General features: G+C 37.0%; 1 long non-coding RNA gene across 2 annotated transcripts in view; it reads left to right on the top strand.

The window, feature by feature from the left end:
- The first annotated feature begins 267 nt into the window (after nucleotides 1-267).
- LOC141415627 (uncharacterized) overlaps nucleotides 268-27215 on the top strand; it is a 250779-nt gene continuing 223831 nt past the window's right edge. For both annotated transcript variants that reach the window (XR_012440620.1, XR_012440621.1), the window contains exons 1-2: nucleotides 268-577; nucleotides 26630-26746. This is a non-coding gene — a long non-coding RNA (uncharacterized lncRNA). The remainder of the gene's footprint in view (nucleotides 578-26629; nucleotides 26747-27215) is intronic.

Here is a 27215-nt window from a genome sequence, read left to right as displayed (position 1 = left end):
ATAAAAACAAAATCATTGAAGTGACCTTAAAAAAAGTAAAAACATTCCTCTATCCCTACAGACATATGGCTTTTGGTGGTTTCAAAAAAAACTGACAATTTCTCAAGAAAGCAAATCAACCTTCTAGAGGATCTCTGAGAGCCAGAAGGAGGAGACATTCACCCATGTTTATGGAGCACTGACATTGGGCCAGGTTCTGCTAGTCACTGAGGATGAAAAGGGAAAGAAGACACAGTCTTTGTCCTTGGGAGATCAGACTAAGGAGGGAGGTCAGGGCAGATGAGTCAGTGGATAGTTTAGTACTCTGTGGTTCAGGCTGTGACAGAACTGAGAACAGGAGCCTGTGGCAATAGGAGAGAAAAGATTCTGCACAAGAGGTGAATTTTGAGATGGTGCTTGAAGGATAAGCCAACAAAACTGGGAGGAGTGTGGAAGGACCAGTAGAGGCAAAGCTTAGAAATTACTTTTTTGGGGCAGTAGAAGGGGAGGCTGGAGAAATCAATTATAACCTGATTGTGAAGGGCCTTGTATGCCACACTCTGGAACAGACTAGAGGGAAGTTGCTGCAATATTTCAGGTGAGTCTTAGACTTGGGTAATAGTAATGTAGAAAGGAAAAAAGTTTTAAAACACCTAATGAATTCTAGTATTTGTGGAGTTCTTTTTATTAAGATTGTATAGTGGCACAAAGTAGATGCTCACTGTATTAATGAGAGCTGGGTTTTATGGATGGGTTATATTAGGCATGTGTTAGACATTTATATAAAGACACATACTCACATATGCCAGCTACATAATTTTATGACAAATATATGTACATATACCTGGGATTTTTTAGTTAAAATATTTACTTTCACAACAGAAACTGAATCAAATTATGGCAATTTTGAACCATCTAATGCTTCATACATTATGATGACAAATTGTTCTTTTCAAATAATTCATATTTAGTAACAAAGTTTTCTGCTTGATTGCTTATTATTTTGTTGTACTATTACAGATATTGTATTTGATCTTAGAGTGGAATTTGCTGTTCCATGTCATTAAATAAATTCTCAGGGATATAATTTATTTTACTCCTCAGAGAATAGAAGGAATTCAGCAGCTTTGAAGCCTGTGCCTATTTTCCAGGGAGTTAGAAAAACACAAAAGCACCTTTATTGTGATTTTTTCCCATTAATAAACACAGGTTTCTTTTCCTGGGAATGAGGATGTTGAAGATAGGATGAGGTTGTGGTAGGATGGAGGTGGGCTGCATCCTAAAGTTTATGACTACTTGTTTTTCTTGGACAGAGAGCTGCCTGCCCAGATGATCTAAATTACACTTCTCCCCTTTGTCCTTCTCCTGGCATGCTCTTCTCATCTTTCATAGTGTTTATCACAACGTGAATTATATATTTGTGGTAGATTGAATATGGCTGAAAACTCTTTCTTCTTCTACCAGGAAGATGAGGTCTATATGCCCTTCCCTTGGGTTTGGGCAGGATGACTGCCAGACCAATAGAACATGGCAGAAATTATGATGTGAGAGTTTCCAGGCTCTCTGGAAATAAACTGGTAGCTCTTGCTTCCTATTTCTTCGAAGACTTTCTGGAGTCTGAGCCACTGAACAAGAAGCCTTACTACCCCAACACTGTCATACTAGAGAGTTCCCATTTAGGCATTCTGGTCAATTGTCCTCATTGAGGGCTGTCTTCTAGCTATTCTTGCTAAAGCATATGGCATATTGGTGAACTACTTTGAACCTTCCAGATTATAGCATATCATACTACACCAATTCAATATCATCATGTGACTACATGGACACCATATGGGAAAGAACTTCCTCACTGAACTTGGCCTGAATTTCTGATCATCAAAATTGTGAGATATAATATAATACAATATAATATTTTAATATAATATAAAAATATAATAAAATGGTTATGCTTTAAGCTTTTATGTTAGAATAGTTTGTCATGCAGCAATAGAAAACAAACAATATCCATATCCAATAGTGTTCACTACTGCTATCTACTTTCTCCTTTAGACTGCCAACACCACAAGGAAAGCAGGACCATACCTGCTTTGTTCACTACTGTGTTCTTGAACACAGTCCTGGCAAGCAGCAAGAACTTAATATTTACTCAAAGAATGGATGAAAGTTCTATGTCACATATTGAACAGAACAGAGTTATTTAAAACCTAGTGGTCCTCTTCTCAGGCTCCTTTGTTTTAATTCAGGGATATATATATATATATATGCACATATATATTTATATATGTTTTCTAGAACACATCACATGCCCAGTTTTTTACGAGAGGTGATAGGAAGGGGGAGAACATCATCTGAGTCTGGAATTAATTAAGAAGCAGTCTATCTATCTATCTATCATCTATCTATCTGTCATTTCTGTGTAGTATATTACCTATCATCTACCTGTTTATCTTTGTTTATCTGTAGATCAATTACTTATCTATCTATTTAATCAATCATAAATTTGGCCCAGATTCAAAACTTAAACAATAATTAATTCTTGGGCTTATTGGTATTTGATACCTTGCTGTCCACAGAAACAAGTCTGTTTCTTTGTGGTGAGAAGGATGGCTTCCTTGCCTAATTTGCTTTGACAGCTAGCTTCTGCTTGCTCAATGTTCACAAATCGTAATCATTAGTAAGCCACTCATAAGGTCAAATGCTGATACTGGGTGTTTTGTCTTTTCAGTACACAATTCTGTATCAGTGCCATTAAGTCTAATTGTTATCATTATAATTATTATTTTGTGTTTGCAATTTCACCTTCTATACCGTGACGCCAAATAAACACTTGGTAACTCTTGAGGCATCCTTATTAATTTCTCTGAGATTCTTTTCTATTCCCTAGATGACAGGTCTTTTGGAAAAGGCCAAGTGGATGTGACTGCTGAGGTGGTTTGCCAATATCCTTCTGGATGTTTTAATAATATTTTGCTTTCTTCAGAACAGCCCTTTATGGTGAATAGAAAATGCTGTTGTGATTTTTTTTTTTTTAGCAGGCTCTATTTTAAATGGATAGTACTGTCTGAATGAACAGTGTTAAATGACCCCTTGCCTGGAGATAGGGGTGTAGCTACGCAATTGGATGATGGACTTCCTCACAATTGGACCATTTTTTTTTATTAGGGAGACTGGTGTCTTAAAAGCCCTCTTGTTTCATTTATACATAAAACTTTTTTCTCTTGGGGGTTTTAAGGAATTTGATGGCAGTATAGCCAGAGATAATGCAAAAAGTAGTGCCCAGCAATAATTTATTAATGTGATTAGTACTATGGAAGATCCAGGGAATAATTAATTCCATTTAGGATGTCCATTGGGTATAGGTGTGTAAGTGGCTAGGGAAGGGGTGCTCATGTTGTCAGTGATTGTGTTAAAAGCTATGCTGCACCAAGGGAGTCTTAAAATTTCATTCATGGTTGAAAGTAATCAAGAAAAGTTGGTGCTCAAGCTAGGTGTGGGGGTCATGTCTATAATCCCAGCTACTTGGGAGGTAGAGGCAGGAGGATTGCAAGTTCAAAGCCAGTCTAGCAAAAGTTAGTAAGACCCTACATAAAAAAAAAAAAAACAAATAAAAGGCCATGGGGGTGCCACACAAGTGATAGATTATTTGACTAGAGCTTGAAAAAGAAAAAAATGTTGATGTTCAAAAGAACAAATAATCCAATCAAGAAATGGGCAAATGAATTGAACAAACAGTTTTCAGAAGAAGAAGTAAAAAATGCCAATAAATACATGAAAAAATGTTGAACATTCCTAGCCATCAAGGAAATGCAAATCAAAACTACCTTGAGATTCCATCTTACCCTAGTCAGAAGGGTTATCATTAAGAAAACAAGCAATAACAAACGCTGGCAAGGATGTGAGGGGAAAGGAACTTAACAGTGTACACACTGTTGGTAGAATGCAAATTAGTGTGGCCACTGTAGAAAGCGGTATGATCCTGTTATACCTGAAGGAGTCAAAGTCAGCATACAATAGAGAACACCTGCATACCTGTGTTTATCATGGTCATTGACAATAGCCACGCTATAGAAGCAGCCTAGGTGCCCATCAACAGATAAATGGGTAAAGATAATATTGTATATGTACACAATGAGTATTATTCAGACATAAAGAAAAATGAAATTATGTCATTTGCAGGAAAAATGGATGGAACTGGAGGTTATCATGTTAAGTGAAATAAGCCAGACTCAGAAATCTCTCATGTTTTCTCTCATATGTGATGTAGAATCTTGATCTAAAAACAAACAAATAAATAGACATGGATTTAAAAGGGGGACTCTTTTGGGGGGGAATTAATACGGGGTATGGGGACAAGAGAGGGTGATCAAAGTACATTGTATGTATGTATAAAAATGTCAAGATGAAACCTGCTATTTTGTACAATTAATATGCACACTAATTAAAAATAAAATAAAAGTTGATGCTTTAGGCAAGATTCACTTTGTTACAAATGACATATAACTTAAACTATCATAAAAACCATAAAATTTATTGATGCATGTAATTGAGAAGTCTTGGTATTTAGGTATAGTTGAATCTAGGTGTCCAAATCATGTTGGATTCATTCTAAGGTGGGCTTTGTTTTTTTAAGTGGCAAAGATGACCTCTTGCAACTCAAAGCTTTTTGTAATCTGTACAATTTACAATTCCATAGAACTCAGAGTAGATTCATTCTTAAAAAATCCTGGAGGTGATTCTCATTGGCCCAATTTAGGTCATACCATTATCTCCAAGTTAACTGTGGCCTGAAGGAGGATGTGTTATAATTTTCCAGGTCTGGGCCATGTGCTCATCAGTGGAACTAGGAAGTGAGGTCAACCCCAAGTGAGCCATGTTGATTGAAGATGGTGGTAGGGTGGTGCCTCACAAGAAAGCCTCAGGACCTTTTCATTTCCATTGTTTGTTAGTCTTCTGAGATTTTGGGAACACAGAGTTGGATGCTTCCTGAATTCAGATTAAGGTGGTGACCTGAGACTAGACCCATTTGGCCATTAATTCACTTTACATCAGAGGGGCTGTCAGTTTCCCTTATAGGGTCTCAGATTCCTTATTTTTAAGGTGAAGAGTTTGGGTTAGGTGATTCTGATATTCCAGCTCTCAGATCCTACAGTCTGTTTTAGCTAGGAGGATTATTGTAAACATCCAGGTGGGTGAAGTATGGTAATGGGCTACCCAAACTCAAGGAGTATGTGACTCTGATGTCAGTGGTGATGATGATGACAGCAAGCTCTGCCCTCGATTAGCAACAGCTCTAGTCTCTGCTGCTCTCAGAGACTGTTGCTTCAGAGCTCTTCCCCTCCTTCCGCCACAGCTCAGCGGCAATGCTGTCAAGAGATTTTTGCAGTGCTCTAAGGTCACTGGGATAAATGGGAAGGTTGGCCGATTGCCCGAAAATGAGTTTGGCTTAAAAGTTCCTTGCCCAAGAAATGGAAAGAAAAATCCTGCTGGGATAGCCAAGGGGAAAGAGAGGAGCGAGTGACCTCTTTTGAAAGAACTACAGCCCTGGAAATCTGACTAATGGCTGGAGAGGGTACGTGATGATAACTCACAGCGGCCACTTGGATTTAATTATAGCAACATTTGCAGACAATAAGTGGGTCTTGAGTGAAGCCGGCCTGATCTTATGGCAGTGACAAAAGCTAATCTGGATTTCTGGCCAAAAGGAAGGATGAAGAAATGACTTGGAAACATTTCTTGCAGAATATATATATATATATATATACACACACATATTGCTATTACCATGGTCAAATATTTATTAAGATTCCTGGGGTAAAGATAGTATTGTTCTAAATTGTGGAAAGAAAAGTAGACTTGGAGTTAGACAACCTGAGTTCACTTCTAGGGTTCCTAGTTCTTCATTGGGTTTCATTTTTACCATTTTCAAAATGAAGATTTCTGTTCTTTGCAGTCTAGAAAACTGTTAGTTTTGAGACTAGAGATCTGTTAACATTCTGTGCTTTCTTTTCTTCTGTTGTTTACATATAATAAAGATTCCTGACTTCTACGTACCTTCAATAAAGGGATTCATTAGGAGAGCAGAAAATTTAAGAATTCTTTATAATAAGCTGTCAGTAGGATTCTGGGAGAAAAAAAAAACATGGTCTGAACAGAAAAGTCAAACATTTTTCCAATTCTCTTGTTATTGACTGTTTTCTGTATGTCAGCCCTGTGCTTGGTGCTTTCTGTACAGATCAACACTATGGTGGATTTTGCTAAACCCATTTTTAATGTGAGGATACTGAAGGTCAGATAGATTAAATAATGTGCTCAAAAGAATAAAATATAGCTTAACAAATCTCAAGTCTCAAAACTGTCAATTTTCAAGACTATAAAACACTAAGTGATGAAAATGAGGCTCAGTGAATAAGTGGAAACTCCAGAAATGGACCCAGGTTTCCTAACTCCAAGTGCAGTAAGTAATTTTATAAGGGATGCAAGTAGGATTCAGGCCTGGCTGAATCTGAGGGCTATTCTCGGCACTGTGCCATGCTTTTGCTCTTATTCCTTCTCCTGTACTTCCTCTCCACGTGTCATTAAATAAGGCAGGTAGGGAGTTCTGGTTTTAGAAACCATCCTTGAGAAGTAGGCTTCTGCAAGATATCTGAGTGTTTGAATCCACATTTTCTGAGCAGGAAAGGCCTGGTTCATGGACAGTTCCACAGAGTATGGAAGGGTCTGGCAATGGACCTGTAGAGGATGTGGAAGGGTATGGTTAGAACCTTGCACTCAGCTAATGCTGCAAGAACATTGGTTGGTGATGACTGCTGTTCACGAGTTCAATTGAGTTCCATCTTCATGAAAATGAGTTGCACAAAAAGGCTTATTAGCTCATGATTTCAAAAGTTTCAGTTCATGATCACTTGGCTCTGTTGCTTCTGAGGTTGTCCATGCTGAGGCAGAACATGACGGTGGGAGCATGGGACAACCAAAATGGCTCACCTCAAGGCAGACAGGAAACAAGACACAGGAAGGGGCCAGGGGCAAGACATGCCTTTGAAATGTACATTTCCTCCAACCAGGCCAGCTTCCCCAATAATGCCATCAAATTATGTACCCATTGAGTAAGTCAGAGCCCTCAGGATCTACCTAATCTTGTTTCAAGGGTTGGATCCACCAACTGAAGACCAACGCTTCAACACATGAACCTTTGGGAACATTTTATATCCAAACCACAGCACTCATCTTACTGCACCTTTGCCAGTATTGAGTGTGATTATTAAAAATAAATCTGTTACCCCAAATCCATGAACCCAGTATAATCATGTGCCAGACAAACCTGATAGAGCCAGTTCACAAAGTACCTGAGTAGTACTCCTCAAAACTGTCAAAAACACAAAAATGAGGAAAACTTGAGAAACTGTCACAGCCAAAACAGTCTAAGGAGATGTGATGACTAAACATGTGACATCCTGGATGGGATCTGAGAACAGAAAAGTGATACCTGGTAAAACTGAGTAAATCTGGGCTGAGGGTGTAGACAGTGGTAGGGCATTTGCCTAGCATTTGTGAGGTCCTGGGTTCAATCTCTAAAACTGGAGAGGGAAAAAAAAACAAAAAAACCTAAGGAAATCTGAATCAAGTATAAACTTCAATAATAACCAATATTGGCTAATCAATTAGATTTAATTTATCATATGAATGGAATAAGCCCACGCATACACAAAAATGTAGTAAATGAAGAAACTGAAATGAATAGATAATTAAATATGCTTTTACAAATTTGCTAGAAAATTTCCCAGTGCTCGTGGTTCATGCCTGCAACCCTAAGTACTTGGGAGCTTGAGACTGGGAGGACTGACGTTCACGGCCAGCCAGGGCAAATAGTTCATGAGCATCCCCTATCTCCAAAATAACCAGAGCAAAATGGGCTGGAGGTGTGGCTCAAGATGTTATGTTCAAAGTCCTGAGTTCAAACCTCAGATCCACCTCTCACCCCAAAACTGGTGAAATCACTAGGTTTGCGTTAACCAATGAGTCACTTGTGATTCCTAAGGTTCTCTAGAAATAACCAGAAATCACAGGTGGAGTTACTGAAGAGTATGGTCATATATCAATTTATAGGGAATATTAAATTGGATTTGAAAATATAGTGCTTAACAACTTAGAGAATGGAATTAAAATGCCCCAATTTAAACTCTGGTTCTATTATTTATCAGTTGTCAGACCCTCCATTAGTTATGTCATGAATCTGTGCCTTGGTTTTTTAGTCTATAAACCGGTAATAAAAATAGGCTTCAATGGGAATGAAGCCTTAGAGAATGAAATGTGTTGGTGTTTGTATACCAATTAGGACCTTGCTAAGCATTTAGAGCCATAAAAGTATTTGTTAATAAATAATGAAAGAAAAATTAGAACAGTTAATTCACTTATTGAATCCCTGTGTGGCAGGTGTTGTGTTAAGTGCTAAGGTCATACTTGTAAAAAGGACTGACAACGTCCCAGACCACAAGGAGTTTACTGTTTAGTTGGCAAAGACACAATAAACAAGTAAATAAGCAAGCAACTGCAGATTGCAATAAATATTAGGAATGAATTAAAAATTCATAGTAAAAGATGTTTTAGTTAGCTGGGTGTGGTGGTTCGTACCTGTAATTCCAGCTATTTCGGAGGCAGCAGATCATGGTTCAAGGCTAATGTGGGTCAAAATTTGGACAGACTCCACCTCAACAAACAAGCCATGCCTAGTGGAGCTCCTGTTATCCCAGTTGGGCAGAAGGCATAAGTAGGAGGATCTCTGTCTGAGGCTGGCCTGGGTGAAAACGTGAGACCTTGTCTAAAAAATAACTAAAGCTAAAATGAAAAAAAAAAAAAAGGGCAGAGAGCATGGCTCAAGTGTAGAGCACCTGCCTAGTCAGTCTGAGGCTATGAGTTCAAACCCTAGTTCCACAAAAAGAGATGTTTTATTGTTTTAAATATCTCCTTGATATTTTGTGGGTGAATAATTTATGTTGATTTGTAAATGTTGTTATTTATTAAAAACGAAATACCCTAGTTTTATATTTGCTTTTTAATTTTATGTTTTCTTTAAAAGTGCATACAAGATTTTAATTTTTGTTTGGGTGATTTTATTTTACTTTCTCTTGCGACTTCCTCTATTGCTTTTATGAGAATAGCATAAAAGTTTTCTCCAACACAAAAGGAAACATACTTAAATGTATTTTTCTTCCAAATATTTTCTGACTTCAATTCTGTAATTAGCTCTTTTATTCAATTGAATTTTATTCAGTTTAAGGCATGATGTAAAGAGCAAACTATAATTTTTTCCAAATGTGGTAAATTTCTTGAGCAATCCTTCGTTTTCCTATCTATTTGGGATGCTATATTGCCATTCTCTAAATTCTTTTGTATACTAGAGTTTTGTTTTTGGAATTCCTATCATATTTCTCTGATTTTTAAAACAGTATTATCCTGTTTTGGTTATTCTACCTCTATAGTATGCTTTAGAATTGGTGTGTCAGGTGCTATTCCATCACATTTTTTTCCTTTCTCTAAAATTTTCAGTTATTTTTACTATTTTTTCTTTCAGACAAACTCTAGAGTTATTTTAACAAATTTCAATAAAAACCCAATAAAACATCTGACTAGAATTTTTATTAACATCTCACATTTTATTGGATACACTTGTCATTCTTACACTGTTTAATGTTCCATCTAGGAACATAAGATATTCATTAATTTGTAAAATTTTCTTTCCTCTATGTAAAATTTTCCTCAAATTATTATATTTAACTATATTTCCATTGGTTCCAATTAAAGCTTAATTGAATATTCAATGCTCACATAACTTTGGACTGATTCATTTTCATTTACTGGTGGGTCTCCCATGATCTTGATCATTGTACCTTTGTAGCACATTTTTCTATCAGGTAGTATAAGTCACCCTGTATTGCAGTTACTTTTAATGTTTGTACTTGTTTTCAAACAATATTTGTCTTTTTCTTTTCTATTTTTTATTATTGTTGTACTGGGGGTACATTGTGGTATTACAAAAGTTCTTACCATATATCATTGTCGAATTTACCCCCTCCATCATTCTCCTTTCTTCCCCAATCCCCTCCCATTCCTGGAATAGTTTCAACAGGTCTCATTTTTCCATTTACATAAATGTGTACATAGTATTTCCAACATATTTACCCTCCTACACCCTTTCCTTCTATCTTCTCCACCTCCCCCTGGTACCAACCACCAGAGAGGACCTGTTTTGTTTTCTTGGTCTCTGTTTCTGGAAAAAAATAATGACATTTTTGTTTGTTTAAGATAGCTATATATAGGTGACTCCATTGTGCAATGGATAGTGCATTGGCCTTCTAAGGTAGCTATACAGGGTGTTTCATGGTGACATTTCCATGTATCTATGTATTATAAACTGAGCTGGTTCATCCCTCTATTTTTCTCTGAAGGGCACTAAGGTAGAAAGGAGAAAAATCTTTGTCTTTTTCTTTCCTTATGCTGTTCTTTATTTCTAACTAATTTTGCTAAATTCTTGATTGTTTGATTTTCAGCCTTCTTGATTATTATAATTTTTAAGGCTGTGAATTTGGCTGTGATTATAGATTTGGCTGCATTGCCTAAATTTTGTTATTCAATATGCGCGTTGTCCCTGTTTTATGATTAATTTGGATTTTCCATCAGTGATATTGAAGACAGAATTTTTAAGACTTCAAAATGGTTGTTTTTCTTTATGTGTATAAACATTTTGTTGATTTTTAGTTTCATTGTGATTTATTCAAAGAGTGTGATATACAATTGATGACTTGGGGGATTCATGTGGCTCTTCAAAAAATGTTTTTGCTTAATGGTACATTTACTTTTTTAAAAAAAAAATCAAGGTTTTGCAGGAAAATGGATGGACCTGGAGATCATCATATTGAGTGAAATAAGCCAAGTTCAAAGAGCCAAATGTCACGTTTTCACTCCAATGTGGAATCTAGGTCTAAAGTGATGATAGTAATAAGGAAAACAGGACACGAATATAAAAGGAATGTCAGGGGGGTGGGGTTGGGAATCAGTGGGCGGGGGGGGAGAGAGGAGGATAATGGACAGTATGGGGTGAAGAAGATTAAAGAATATTACAGGGCTGGGATGTAGCTCCGTGGCACAGCGCTTGCCTAGCATGCGTGAGGCCCTGGGTTCGATCCCAGCACCAAAAAAAAAAAAAAAAAAAAAGAATATTACATATATATTTATGAAGATAGCATAATAAACCCACCAAAGACTGTTTGAAAGGGGAGAGGGTGGTGGGAGGGAGTTAGGAAATTATGGTTCCCTACCTTCACAATCATGGTTATGTGTGCTTTATCTTCAGTATATGTTGTGCGCATTATCAGCATAAATCAACATTTTCTGTTACATTGCTTATTGTTTCCTTAAACTTTAGTTTTTTGATATTAATATATTCATCACTTGTATGTTTTTCTTTTGTTTTTGACCAACTTTTTTTTTTAATCACTTCAAAATTTTTTATTGTTGTGCTGGGGGTACATTGTGGCATTTACAAAAGTTCTTACGATGTATCAAATATATCATAGTTGAATTCACCCACCCCCATCATTCTCCTTTACCTCCCCTTCCCCCAGTCAATATTTCTTTTTTTGGTGGGGTTGGGGTTTCAACTTAGAGCTTCCCACCCACAAAGCAGGCACTCTACCACTTGAGAATGCTCCCAGTCCATTTTGCTCTGTTATTTTTGAGGTGGGATCCTGTGAATTACTTTTCCAGGCTGAACTTGAACAACGATCCTCTCAATCTCAGCCTCCTAAGTGGGTTGGAATATAGGCATGAGCCATTGGTGCCCATCTTGACTGACATTTTTAAAATCTCTCAAGATTTTTTAAGCATGTTCCTGCTAAGAACATGAATTCTCCTACTGTCAAGAGACTTCTTTTAATATGGAAGTCTAAATTAGATATATTTTGTTAATGATATGTCTATCATTTATTTTTGTTTCTGCTTTTTATGTTTTCCTAAATTTCAAGTTTTGCTATATGTACACTTGGTAAGCAAGTACTTTACCACTTGAGCCACTCCACTAGTCCTGTTTTGTGCTGGGTATTTTTGAGATAGGGTCTCACTAACTATTTGCTGGGGGCTGGCTTTGAACCATGATCCTCCTGTTCTCTGCTTTTTGAGTAGCTAAAATTACAGGCATGAGCCACCAGTACCTAGCTGTACATTGATTTGTTTATGCTTTCAACAATCCTACTTTTATACCATATATCAGTAGTAAGGTAATGTACAATATTTAAAATTTTCAAGCTGGGTGTGGTGGCTCACACTTGTAATCCTTAGCTACTTAGGAGGTGGAGATTGGGAGGATTGTAATTTGAGGCCAGGCATGTCAACTCATTAAAAAAGGTAGGCGAGGGGGCACATGCCTGCCATCCCAGCTACATAGGAAGCATAAATAGGAGGATTGTCCAGACCAACTGGCATAAATATTAGACCCTATTTGAAAAACAAATAAAGCACAAAGGGCTGGGGGCATGGCTTAAGTGGTAGAGCTCCTGTCTAACAGTTCACACCCCACTACTACCAAAAAAATTGTTTTTCTAACATAAAATAAAATGAACATATTTCGCTACTCTTATCTCTGCCCTACTCACTTCCTGACTTTGATAACACAGTGTGTGATTTACAGACACATAACTTTTATTACATTATCTTTTACTTTTGTATTTATTTTTGTTAAAGAAAATGTTCTGTTTCCTAGGCATTTACAATAATTATCTTGATTTCTGTTTATTGATGTCATGTAAAGTCCAGGTTTTTTAAACTTTCATTTTTGATCTTTAAGTTAACTCCTGATTCGTTAGAATCCATCTTCAAATACTATTTCTGAAGATGCAACCAGGGTCAGGACTTTTATAAGTTCTTTCTTCCTTGTTTCCCTGACTGAGTCACTGTTTTAGTCACTGTAGAATAAATTCATATAAATTTAGTCACTGTATGTGGATATTTATTTATTATGGGAATCAGCTCACATGATTATGAATGCCAAGAAGTCCCACCATCTGCTGTCTGGAAGCTAGTGAGCCAGCAAAGACAGTGGTGTGATTCAATCTGAGTGTGAATGACCAAGAACCAGGCGCTCCAATGTCCACACGCAGAATATGATCTCCCAGCTCTAGAAACTTTGTGAAGGGCAGGTTCCCCTTACCCACCGTATCACCCATAGATGACTTTACTGGGTGTATACTTTGTTGGAGGAAAATACCAGCACCAGGTTATAAAGTCAGATGGAGCAGTATGCAGCACAATCACACACTATCAGTATGCTCTTGGGCACATTTACACTAGAATTAGTCTCATCAACAAAGTAGTGATAATAATTCCCATCTTAGTGGTAATAGTAAAGTCACAGAGAAGGGCTGAGTACCTAGATGCTAAACAATAGGGCAGAACAAGGGTGAGGTGGGAGATGTACTTAGTGAACAAAATTTAGAGACGTATGTACATTTGTGGTTGGATAAGTCCAAGTGGTTTTAATTTGGTTACCCTGGTCACTTGGGCTTCAACAGCTTTCCTCCTATATGCTCACTGGTCATTTGTTTATATTCTTTTCTTTTTTAAAAATTTTTTTATTCATTTATTCACATGCGCATACATAGTTTGGGCCATTTCTCCCCCCTACTCCCCTCCCCCGCCTCCCTCCCCCCCACCCTCCTTCGCTTCCAGGCAGAACCTGTTCTGCCCTTATCACTAATTTTGTTGAAGAGAAGACATAAGCAATAATAAGAAAGACAAAGCATTTTTGCTAGTTGAGTTAAGGATAGCTATACGGAGAGATTCCTAGCATTGCTTCCACGTAAAAATGTGTTACAACCCACGTTGATTCATCTCTACCTGACCTTTTCACTAGTTTCTGATCTCCTTCTCATATTGATCTCTGTCAATTTAAGGTTTCTGTATTAGCTCCTCTGCAGCGGAGACTTCAAACACTTTTCGTGTTTTGGGTTTCCTACCTATCCCCATACCTCCCGTATGTGCTCTCCCCTTAGCATGTGACCCAAGTCCTACAACATTGCTGTATTTGCCCTAAATCTAAAGTGTATTCTCAAGATTTTTTGTCCAAAATTTAATTCTGCTGGTTTTCTTCTTGTTGAGTTGTAATTTCTATGTATTTTAAATACTAGTTCTTGGTCAGCAAATATTTTCTATCATTATGCTGTTAATCTTTTCATTTTTAAGAATCTTAAAAACTTTTTGGCAAAAGTTTTAAATTTTGATGTGAACCAATTTATTAATTTCTTTGAATGGCATGTGATTTGGGGAACAATCTAAGAAATTATTTACTACCCTGGAGTTGCAAAGATTTTCTTCTATTTTTCTCTTCTGTTTGTTTTGTTTTTTTGAGACGGTCTTGCTATGTAGCACAGGCTGGCTTTGACTTCATGGTCCTCTTGTCTTAGCTTCTCCAGCGCTGGGATTATAGGCAACACCATGCCAGCCTATGAAACATTTTAATTGCTTTTTATTTATGGTATCAGGTAATGATCAATGTTCATTTTTCCACTTATGGATAACTAGTTTTCCAGCATAACTTGGTGAAAAGACATTAGTATCTTCATCAAATTACTCAGCATTTTTATTGAAAATTGTCTGTGTATGTGTGAGTGGAGTTCTTGATATTCTATTCTGAAAAAATTGATCTGTATCTCTATATTTTTGCTACTACCATACTGTTTTAATTGCTATGTCTTTAGAAATCAGGTAGGTAAGAATGCCAAGTTTCCTCTTATTTTTCAAAAATGTTTTTTATCTTCTAAGTCATTTTGAATGCCATGTAAAATTTATAATCAACTTAGAGTTTTCTACAAAAAAGTCCTGCTGGAGTTTTTACTGGCTTTATGTTGCAACTACAGATATACTTGGAGAGAGACTCCTTAATCATATTGAGTCTTCTAATCCAAGGACATGGTATGTCTCCCCATTTATTTAGATCTTTGCTAATTTGTCTCAGCAATATTCTGTTATTTTTTGGTATAGGAAGCTTGTTTGACCAATTAATTTATTCCTACAAATATTATAGGTTTTTAAAGCTAGGAGGAACTATTTTTGTGTTCCAATCACTTACTGCTAGTATATAAAAATTCAATTATGTTGATTTCAACCTTGATTTTTATTTTTGTTTTTTTTAATGTTGGCTTCAAGGTTTATTAAAGCATTAAAAAAGTAATTTTTGGCTGGTGGAGGGGCTGAAGTGGTACAGCATCTGCATAACAAGCTTGAGGCCCTGAGTTCAAACCCTAGTGCCACAAAAAAAAAGCAATTTTGCTGATGAATTATTATTTCCCTCTAAATATAAAAGCACTTATTTTTACAACTCCTTAGAGTTTACTTGGGTACAGTACATTATGCAGCCTCCTCATTCCAGAAAATGTGTTGTCTGAGTTTCATGTGAATTATGGGAGCAGTGAAAACTTTGACAGTAAAATGCATTTACCTAGATTTCCAAGTTTTTAGTTCCATGTCCTGAGATCTTGCCACATTTGCTCCTTAGTTCCATGAGCTTTTTTGGGTAACATCTTGAGGGTTTTCTACACAAAAAGTCATGCTATCTGTAAAATATGGACAATTTTACTTCTTTTCTGGTCTTTATACCTCTTTGTTTTTCTTGATGTATTGAAATTACTAGCACCACTAGTGTTGAACAGAACTGGTGAGAGCAAACAGCATTGTCTTCTTCCTGATTTTGAGGGGAAACATTCATCATTTCATCATTAAGTATAATATTAAGTATACGTTTTTTCCTCTGTGTCCTTTACCACAGAGGGGATGTTTCCTTTTTTCCTCCTACTTTGCTGAGCATTTTTCATGAATGAGTTTGGAATTTTGTCAAATGCTTTTTTCTACATGGGTTGAGATTGTCATGTTTTTCTTTGTTCTATTCATATTCATTGGTTTCTTTCTTTCTGAGACAGGGTCTCACTACATTTCATTGTTTACTCTTGAACTCCTGGACTCAAGTGACTCTCCTGCCTCAGCTTCCTGAGTATCTAGGACTATAGGTATTTGCCATTATGTCTGGCTTTAGGAGTTTTTTTTTTTTGTCTTTCCGCATGCCTCTCCATTCACAAAACACCAGGAACAGGGCCTGGGCTGAGGAGTATGTAGGGTATTGTTTCTTTTTAAATGTTAACCAATCTTGTGTTACTAGGATTAACTCCACTTAGTTATGATGTATTTGTTACTCCTCTGATATATTGCTCAATTTCACAACTACAAGTTTGCTAAGAGTTATGCATCTATTAAGGATATGGACCTGTACTTTTTTTTATTATAATAGCTTATATGGTTATTTTTCTCTGGTCACCGTGATTTTTAAAATATATTTTTATTCACATATATTAACTGTTCAGAATAATGTGTTTCATTACAACATTTTTATACATATATATAATGTACTTTGATTATGTTTACAACTCCTGCTGCCCTCTCTTGTCCCCTGGTCCCTCCCACTGATTCCCCTTCCTCTTTTCAAATAATTCCCTTCTGCTTTCATAGCATTTAAAAAAAAATCTAGATTTCTTTTTTTTTTTTCATTCTTTTATTATTCATATGTGCATACAAGGCTTGGTTCATTTCTCCCCCCTGCCCCCACCCCCTCCCTCTCCCCCCCTCAATACCCAGCAGAAACTGTTTTGCCCTTATCTCTAATTTTGTTGTAGAGAGAGTATAAGCAATAATAGGAAGGAACAAGGGTTTTTGCTGGTTGAGATAAGGATAGCTATACAGGGCATTGACTCACATTGATTTCCTGTGCGTGGGTGTTACCTTCTAGGTTAATTCTTTTTAATCTAACCTTTTCTCTAGTTCCTGGTCCCCTTTTCCTATTGGCCTCAGTTGCTTTAAGGTATCTGCTTTAGTTTCTCTGCATTAAGGGCAACAAATGCTAGCTAGTTTTTTAGGTGTCTTACCTATCCTCACCCCTCCCTTGTGTGCTCTCGCTTTTATCATGTGCTCATAGTCCAATCCCCTTGTTGTGTTTGCCCTTGATCTAATGTCCACATATGAGGGAGAACATACGATTTTTGGTCTTTTGGGCCAGGCTAACCTCACTCAGAATGATGTTCTCCAATTCCATCCATTTACCAGCGAATGATAACATGAGAAATAATAATATGAGAAAAAACATGTGGTATTTGTCTTTCTGGGTTTTGCTTATTTCACTTAACATGATGATCTCTAATTCTACCCATTTTCTTGCAAAATGACATGATTTTATTCTTTATGATTGAATAACACTCCAGTGTGTATATGTTTCATATTTTCTTTTTCCATTCATCCATTGATTGACACCTAGGCTGATTCCATAACTTGGTCATTGTGAACAGTGCTGCTATAAACATGGGTGTGCAGATATCTCTATTGTATGTATTGATGTATTCCTTCATGTATATACCCAGAAGTGATAGAGGTCATATGGTAGGTCTATGTTTAGTATCTGAAGATCCTCCATACTGATTTCCATAGTGGTTATGCTAGTTTATATTCCCATCAACAGTGTATAAGGCCTCTTCCTGTACCATTCTTGTCAGCATTTTTTTTTCTTTCTTGTTGCCATTCTGACTGGGATGGGATAGAATCCTAATGCAGTTTTAATTTGCATTTCCCTGATGGCAAAGGATGTTGAATATTTTTTCATGTATTTATTGACTATTGATACTTCTTTTGTTAGTTCATTTATCTGTTTATTGATTGGGTTGTTTATTCTTTTTGGTGTTTAGTTTTTTAGTTTTTATTTATTTATTTATTTATTTTATTGTTTTATTATTCATATGTGCATACAATGCTTGGGTCATTTCTTCCCCCTGCCCCCATCCCCTCCCTTACCACCCACTCCACCCCTCCCTCTCCCCCCCCACCCCCTCAATATATATATATTCTGGATATTAATCCACTGTCAGATGAAAAGCTGGCAAAGATTTTCTCCCATTCCATAGGCTGTCTCTTTACTCAGTTGATTGTTTGCTTTGCTGTGCAGAAGTTTTTTAATTTGATGCAATCCCATTTGTCAATTTTTGCTAAGATCTCTCAGTGTTTCCCTTTATAATTTTTGTATCAAGAAAATGTTGCTCTTTTCTCTTATTTCTGGAGGATTTTATGAAAAATAGTTAATTTTTGTTCTTCATATGTCTGGTAAAATTTATCAGTGAGGACATCTTAGGCTGGGAGTTTCTTTTTAAACCAGAAATTTCATTCCTTTCATAGGTACTAGGTTAACTATTTCTTCTTGATTATATGGTAGTAGTTTTCAAAATTATATTTATTGTCAATTTTTAAATTTTATTTTCAAAAATTTTCTCAGCATAAATTAGTTGGGTTTCAGTTTTTCACATAATTTTTCTTATTTTGTAAGTGTCTATAATTATAACCGCCTTTAATTCCTTCTATTGTTCATTTGTGTCTTCTTTCCATTTTACCATTTCCAAGTTAGTCTCTAGTGAGGGGTTTAGGAATGTTATTGTTGTTTTGTTACAGAGCCAGCTTTTGACTTAACTCTATTTATTGCTTGTTTTCTATTTCATAAGAGTTTTTGGTTTTAATTTTCCTTCCTCCCTTCCTCACTCCCTCCATCTCTCCCTCCCTCCCTCCTTTTCTTCCTCCTCTTCTTTTTTCCTTTCCTCTTCTGCTCTCCTCTCCTCTCCTTCTCTCCCTCTCTTTGTCTCTTCTCTGGGTTTACTTTGCTCTTCTATTTATAAATTCTTAAGGTTAATTGTAGATCTCTCTGTTTTCATCCTAATATAGACATCATAAAACCACTAATTTTCCACTAAGCATTGCCATAGCTGCATTGTACAAACATTTATGTTTTTTATCATCATCTGATTCCAAATACTTTCTAATCCTGTGATTTCTTGTTTTGTCCATTGATTACTTTGAGAAATCTATTGCCCAATTTCTAAATATTTGTAATTATCCTAGCTACATTAGTGTTATTTAAATCTAATTTAATCTGTTAGTGGTCAAAGGACATACATTATATCATTTTAATCCTTTGAAATTTATGGAAACTTGCGTTATGGCTTAACACATTGTCTATCTTGGTGAATTTATAATGTGCACTTGAAAATAATGTGTATTGTGCAGTTACTGGGTGTAAAGTTCTATAAATGCAAATTAGGACAAGGAATAATATGTTAATTTATTTTATTATATGTATTTCTTGGGCTTTGTCTTTTCTATAATTTGCTGGAAAGTGGCATGAAATACCACAGTTATAAAATCAACTGTTCCTTTACCTTTGACAGCTTTTAATTCATGTTTTTAAGGCTCTATTGTTAGACACATACATATTTTTGATTGATACACCTTCCTGATGAAATATTCTTTTGTTATTATGAGATGTTATTCATTACATTTGATGATACTAAAGATCTATTTAAGCTAATATTATTATACCCATTTCAGCCTTATTATGGCTGCTCTTTACATGACATATTTTTGTCCACTTCTAAACTTTTAAATTTATATTTAAGGTATGTCTGTGGTATATAGCAATTAATTGGGTCTCGTTTTTTTTTTTTTAAGAAAAAAGTTCACTCGGTTGACCATTTAATTGGACTCATCAACATTTAGTATAATTATTGATATTGTTGAATTTTAGTTACTATTTGATTCTTTTTTTTTTTTTTTTCTGATAGTACTGGGGTTTGAATTCAGGGTCTTGCACCTGCTAGGCAAGCATTCTACCACTTGACCCATGTCCCCAGCTCTTTTTCCTTTAGTTTATTTTTCAGATAGGGATTTGCTTTTGTCTGGGGCTGGCTTTGAACCACAATCCTTCTATCTCCACCACCTATGTAGTTGGGATTGCAGCTATGTGCCACTATGCCTGGCTTGATGATGAGATGTGGTCTTGTTAACATTTTTGCCTAGGCTGGCTTCAAACTGTGACCCTCCTATTTTCACCTCCCACATAGCTGGGATTACTGGTATGCCACCCTGCCTGGCCCACCATGTTCTTCTTTATGTGTTTTTAACCCCTCTTATTTCTTTCCTCACTTATTATGCTTTTGTTTAAGTTATTTCAGTATCTTTTTTTTTTTTTTTGGTGGGAATAGGGTTTGCACTCAGGGCTTCATGCTTACAGAGCAGGTACTCTACCACTTGAGCCACATCTCCAGTCCATTTTTCTCTGCTTATTTTGGAGATGATGGTCACACAAACTATTTTCCCAGTCTGGCCTTGAATCACAATCTTCCCAATATCAGCCTGTCAAATACTAGTATTATAGGCATGAGTAACTGGCACCTGGCTCATTTAAATATATTAATTTCCATTTTTAGGACATTTATTGGCTTGAAGTTATACTTTTGTGCATTAAAAAAAGTTAGTCTGTACATTCTTAACTTATCACAGATTATATAGTGTTAATATAATAAAAAGTAGAAAAGTTGAAGAGTGACTGCCCCTCTCTCTGCCCATTCTTTTCTTATCTGTTCAATAGAGATAATTATACCAACCTCCAGTGTTGCTGTAAAACTGAGTCACCACATATGAACAGTTTAAGAAGCATTAACTACTGCTGGTTCTATTTTTCTCTACTCTTCTCCTTGTCCTTTTCTTTCTTTTTTTTTTTTTTTGTCATTTCCTTTTATTCATTTAATCTTTTTTTTTTTTTATTCATATGTGCATACAATGTTTGGGTCATTTCTCCCTTCTTCCCCCTGCTGCCTCCCTTACCTGCCCGCCCCGTCCCCTCCCTCACCCCCCTCCCCGCCCCCTCCCACCGCCCCCCCCCCCCCCCCCCGCTCCCTCCCTCTCCCTTCTTTTTAAATCTTCTGGATCCTGGTTTTTCCTATGGGGCCCAAAATGATCAAAAGATACACTAACATAAGGAAGAGCAGAGAACAGGCTGGAGAAATCACACTTCAGGCCCATATTTACTTGTCTTCCCAGAAAAAAATAAATTATTTAAGAAGTGCTTAATATATATTAGATATTTAGTATGTATTTCTCTAATTCTTATAGCAACACTGGGAGGTAGATATTTTTTCCTATTTTCTAAGTAAAGAAACAGAGTGGTAATTGCTCAGGGTCCCACAGTTAGTAAGAATAGTGTTAAAACTGAAACTTGACTGTTTGCTCTGGGAATTTTTATGTCTTGTCTCTCTTCTATTGGGACTTTCGTGATTCCTTGGTGCCTTCAACTAAGGTTCTCATCCCTAGTGCTGGGGAAGTGGATGGATGGGAGAGGTTGCATGCATTTGTATGATGTCAGGAGCTCTCCTGTAAAAGTGGAACAAAAGTCTAAGAGGTGTGTGGCAGACTGAGTGCTGATCTCCCAGGTAATAAGTATAGGTGGCACCAGTAGTATAACCAACAAATCAGTGGCATTTTAGTCCTTTCAAACTCAGTCTTGGCCTAGGTATATTTGAGATTAACTCCACTAAGTGCCTTTGGGTATATGTCCAGTTTATACACATAGTATAATAAATGGGAGGATCTTTAAATGTTTACACAGTTTTGCCCAAGTACAGCAAATATTCCCACCTCTATTGATTTCTTTTTAAAAATATGTTATTACCTTATATCATTTTATTATGAAAGACAGTCACATGAACAATCATAAGTATTTACACATTAACAAGAATAACTATTCAGATAAGCATCTGGTATTGACTAAAACTCTACAAAAGTTTTTTTTTTTTTAAATCATTTAAAACTTTTAAAAACCAAATTCTTTGATTTCTTTTCTAGTAACAAAATCATGGACCATTTATGGGTTCAAGCACGTACTTCTTTATTGAAAGGTATAAAGTGTGGCAGTGATTTTTCTCCAATAAGCAGAGAAATTGTCGGCTTTTCTCTTCCTTATTCTTGTTTTTCCCAGGGTTGTCACTTGGCATTCTGGGTAATGTGCATATTGATCACTGCATATTGATTGAGGGTTGCAGCCATTCTGCAAAATGAGTGAATGAGATGTGGAGTTTCTCTTTTATTATACAAATTTAGGGGAAGATGCTGAGTTAAGGGGAGAGTGCTTTGGTGCAAAGTAAAAGTTAAAGTGAGTTACGCTGCCAGCAGAAGTGCTAAAGGGAGACATTTTATAATTTATTAAGCTTAAATTTCTGTCTCTGTCTCACCAATACACAGAAGTGTTATTCATTTTGATGTGCTAAAAAGACTCCTCACAGACAAGGATCCGATTCTGAGTTTGGGGACTCTGCTGATTGTAAGTGAAGGCTCCTGAATGGGCCTCCTTGTCATCCTCTTTTCCCACCCAGCATCCTCTTCAGAGGACTGAGATCTTGGCAGTCATATTCATACTCTGCAGTTCCTTATTTTGCCTCTTTTCTCACTAATTCATTCTGAACTCAGATACACTGATTTCCTCTTGCTTCAAACTGGTTTTACCTAATTATTAACCCAGTGGGAAGAATTAACTTTTAGCTCTAGTGTTGTGCTGTGTCTGTGAAATTTGGGTTGTGAATTCTGGGCCTGAAGTGTGGTTGTAGAGAAGAAAATTTGAGGGGTGTCTTGTAGCATAAGGAAATCATTTTGATGGGAGTAAATATCTGTGAATGATCATTCATTAATGAATCTGAGCATTTATTTATAGCAAAAATTACAGTTATTATTCTTTACTTGCTATGTATCACCATAGCACTGGGTGCCAATGTGCCAAGCTTTTAGCTAAGTGTTTCCTCTTTAAGTCATCTGTACATGTCAATTTAAATTTGTGAAGGGTAAGCAATTAGAGGAGTGGAGAGTTTTCTTGATCTTCTATGTTACTAAGTCATTAAATTGAGACAAACAACTCATGCATATTTAAGTGAAATAATAAATCTAGAATCAGCATAGTCAACAAGGGTGGTATGGAGTCTACTGAGCAAGAGGAACTATGTATGAAAGAGAATATCAGAGTTAAATGCTATTTGCTGTGAATTTATTACAATAGCTGCCATACTGAGCTTTTAGTTGATGTGATGCCAATCTAGTTGGCCACCTGTTTTTGTAAATGAAGTTTTACTGGAACACATTTTGCACTAGGTATTTTGGAGATGGAGCCTCTTGAACTATTTGCCTAGACTGACCTTGAACTTTGATCCTCCTGATCTGAGCCTCTCATGTAGCATTACCGGTGAGAGCCACTGGTGCCTTGCTTAACTGCTATTCTTAACTGCTACACCATACTGCTCCTCTTACTGTATGTGACAAGATTCAAATTGTCTTGCAAACAGAAAACAACTCCAACTCACCACTCTCCTGTGTCTAACCAGCCTGGTTTGAATTCTTTCTGCACAGAGGAGCAATTTGGGTGAGCAAGAGTATAAAAATGAAGAAGTAACTGAAAGAACATCAGCTGTGAAGGCACCTGCTATGGTGCCTACCTAAAGATTTATGTTGAAATCCTAATTCCAACTATGATGGTATTTGGAGATAAAAACTTTGGGAAGTAATTAGATCACAAGGGGGGAGCTCTCATGAATAGTTCTGGTGTACTTATTAAAAAATAAAAATAAAGGAAATGCAAATCAAAACCACACTAAGATCCCACCTCACCCTTGTTAGAATAGCTATCATCAAAAATACCACCAGTAGCAAATGTTCGCGAGGATGCAGGGTAAAAGGAACATGTATACACTGCTGGTGGGAATGTAAGCTAGTACAACTACTTTGGAAAACAATATGGAAGCTTCTTAAAAACATAGATCTGCCATATGATCCAACAATACCTCTCCCAGGCATATACCCAAAGGAATGTGACTCAGGTTATTCCAAAGGCAACTGCGTACCCATGTTTATTGCAGCACTATTCACAATAGCTAAGCTATGGAAACAGCCAAGATGCCCCACTACTGACGAATGGATTAAGAAAATGTGGTAGTAATACACAATGGAATTTTACTCAGCCACAAAGAAGAATAGCATTTTATCATTCGCAAGTAAATGGATGGAACTGGAGAATTTCATGTTAAGCAAAGTTAGCCAGCCTCAGAAGGCCAAAAATCGCATGTTCTCCCTTACATGCGGACTTTTGACCTAAAACAAATGGAGTAATATTATTGGACATGGGTCACACATTAAGGGGAGAATGTGTACAGGAGGAATAGGGAAAGGGAAGGACACCTAAAACTTGAAAGTATTTGATGTGCCTACTATAGAGGGGCGAATAAGGTAATCTTAAACAGACAGAGGCCACTATGGGAAGGTGATCCGGAAGTAGTGAAGAGGTCTGGTAGAGATAAACCAATGTAGGTTGTAATATACATGTACATGGAATCATTGCTAGGAATCTCTCTATATAGCTATCTTTTTCTCAAGCTAGCAAAGGCTGTATGTCTTTCTTATTATCTCTTATGTTTTCTCTTCAACAAAATTGGAGAGAGCAGAGCAAGTTCTGCCTGGATGTGAGGGAAGTGCTAGGGAAGAGGGAGGGGGTGGGAGACAGGGGAGAGAGATGGCCCAAACAATGTATGCACATAAGAATAAATGAATAATGAGAAAGCTTGCTTTCTCTTTCTCTCAGTCATATAAGGATAGAACAAGATGGTCTGAAAATCAGAAAGAGTTCCCAGACGCTGGGTTTGCTGGTGGCACCTGAAACTTGGACTTCCCAACTTCCAGAACTGTAAGAAATATATGTCGGTTGTATAAGCCTCTGTTCTATATATTCTGGTATATCAGCCAGAACTAAGTACCTGTACTCCGGGATTGGTTCTGGATATCCTAGACTGAACTCTGCCTAGGCAAACATTGGCTTTTTCTTTTTAAAAATTCATCTTTAGTCTTGTAGTACAATTGGTACACAATAGGAATTCAAAGACTATTTATAAAATAAAAGATCGGATGTAATTTCTGCCTAGTCTCTGTAAATTTTCTTCCTGATATTAGAACCCTGAATTTCCATTGAGAAGGTACTTCTCTACCATAGTCATTCAGGAAGAGGAATTGATCTCACCATGGAATTCTAGTAGGGGGCTCAGATTAGCTCACCAAAGGATACTCTCCTTTATCCCATTATGATTGGTTGGGAGATGGGCACATGATTTAAGATAGGCCAATCAGAGTGAAGCTTCACCTGTGATGAAGATACATACATGTTCTCTTCTTCATGTAAGGTGGTCATTGTGAGGGTAGAGCATCAAACTGCTCAACCTGGAGGGAGACCTGCAATTGCTAGATAGCGACCTTTTGTACCTGGAAGATGGAGCTACCCAGATTTCAACCTGGGACCTGAAACCAGATTTATTACCAGAACTACAATTTTCTCTTTATATTTGGCAAATGTGAATTTTAAATTTTCTGTTGCTTGCTACAAACAGATTTCTAATTGACAGAGGCAGTAATCTGGCATAGCATAAAGAAAATGGGCATAGAGTAAGGAAATTTGTGTTTTAAGAACTGGCTTTCCAAATAGCTAATTTTGTGTTCTTGCATATGCCTGGTTTGTGATTCCTATTTCCCCAACTGAAGTAAGAGCTCAGCTTCATATTCCTCATGGAACTGTTGGGAGGAGGACGACACATCATGTATATACTTGGAGTTGTGTTTGAGAGTAGAGAAAGACAGAATCATTCTACAGGACTGACATCATGCAGACCAATGTCAGTTCTACCCTGCTCACTGTGATACAGAAAATCCCTTTGAACTTTCTCAGATTTGCTTCCATGGCAATTGTACAATGATTGGAGTATGCCATCCATACACTGGTTGGTAGTCATCTCATTTTGTTAGTTCCCAAGAGCAAGAATTCTTTTATTAATTTCTTCTGGGTTTTCTGCTTTGGGTCAGGAGTGGAGGATAGAAGAGGATGATATCTAAGGAGAATGTTACGCTGCTTTGGATGGAAGTGATCAGGTGGAGGATAGATGACCACCTATAAAGGATACTGAAAGGGTACATTTGCACCTGTACCATACCTGCATGAGTTCCATGTTTATTTCCAGGTAGAAAATTTTAAATAGTGAGGCCAGTGTGCTATTAGAATAGAAGATAACCAGATTTCAGTCCAGGTACTCTCTCTTTATGTGGAATAGTGGGCTAGTCACTAAATGATTTAAGCTTCCTGAGGTGTCAGGTTTTCTCATTGCCTAGCGAGCATCTTTAGGATCTGCCCTGGCAACCTCACATCGCTGGTATGGGAATGATAAGAGAGGATGTCAAGGAAAATGCTTTGTATTTGCAGAAAGCCCAAGTAAGATGCTATACTTGTGAAAATTCAGAAGCTGCCCATATTTTTAGACTTGGTTCTTATTCACTGAAATACTTTTCAAAGGGAATTCTTGTTTGACGAATTACACTAGCCGGTGACATATCTCTTGGGAAATGGTAATTTTTATGCTGCTGAAGATATTCAGGACTCAGTAGATAGTTACAATCTAGAGAAGACCCATGGATCAGCTTCATCATCACCATCACTTGCATATCTGCATCTTCATTATGGCATCATCACTGCTACCATTTATCAGACACTAAAGGCATATCAGCTATTGTGTTTGATGCTTTACAGACATTTTCTAAAACTTATAATATCCCTGTGAGTTATTACTTCCTTTTTACATAAGAGAAAACCAATATTCAGAGTGATCAAGTTTCCTAAGTTCACATAGTTCTTTGAGAGCTGTGCTGTAACCCAAGACCTTATTCTTTTTCACTGTAGCGTATTGCCTCCACTGAGGGGAGTTTTGGAACCAGACCTGGAAGTTCTGATCTCATTCCATTGCTTCAGCAATTCAACACAAGGGCTGTGGTCCAACCCTTTCCCTTTTGTGTCTCAGTAAGTAATATTTTATCCCTCTCCCCCTCTGATCCCACCCTCATTGCCAGATTCTGGAACCGTCTGCTAGTTTCTGGTCTATAGTTCAGCTTCTCTCCCCAGGCATTTGAGAAAGGCATTCTCCACAAAAAGGGAAAACAGATTTTATTAAAGCAAACATGCAGTCCTCAGCACTTTTACTTATCTTATTTATACACTGCAGTGCAGCTTTCTATGACCTAGTGATTATCATTTCCCAAAGCTATCATCATTTTAAAGCTACCTGTTCATCCCGCTTCAGCAGATGGTACTATGCTAGGAGTATTATAAGAGCTTTAAAGAAAGGAAAACAAACAAAGGAAAGATGCACGGTTGGGTTGGGTCAGCTAGAGGAAGAACTCATTGTCTCCTGATGCTCTTCCCTTTCAGCTGGGGCTATCAGGTGGCAAGTGACTCCTAGAAGTCTCTAACCACTGTGGGAATTTATTTA

The sequence above is a fragment of the Castor canadensis genome, chromosome 13, assembly GCF_047511655.1.
Source record: "Castor canadensis chromosome 13, mCasCan1.hap1v2, whole genome shotgun sequence".
Taxonomy (NCBI): Eukaryota; Metazoa; Chordata; class Mammalia; order Rodentia; family Castoridae; genus Castor; species Castor canadensis.
Note: the sequence above shows the minus strand (reverse complement) of the source record. Positions and strands in the feature narration are given on the sequence as shown.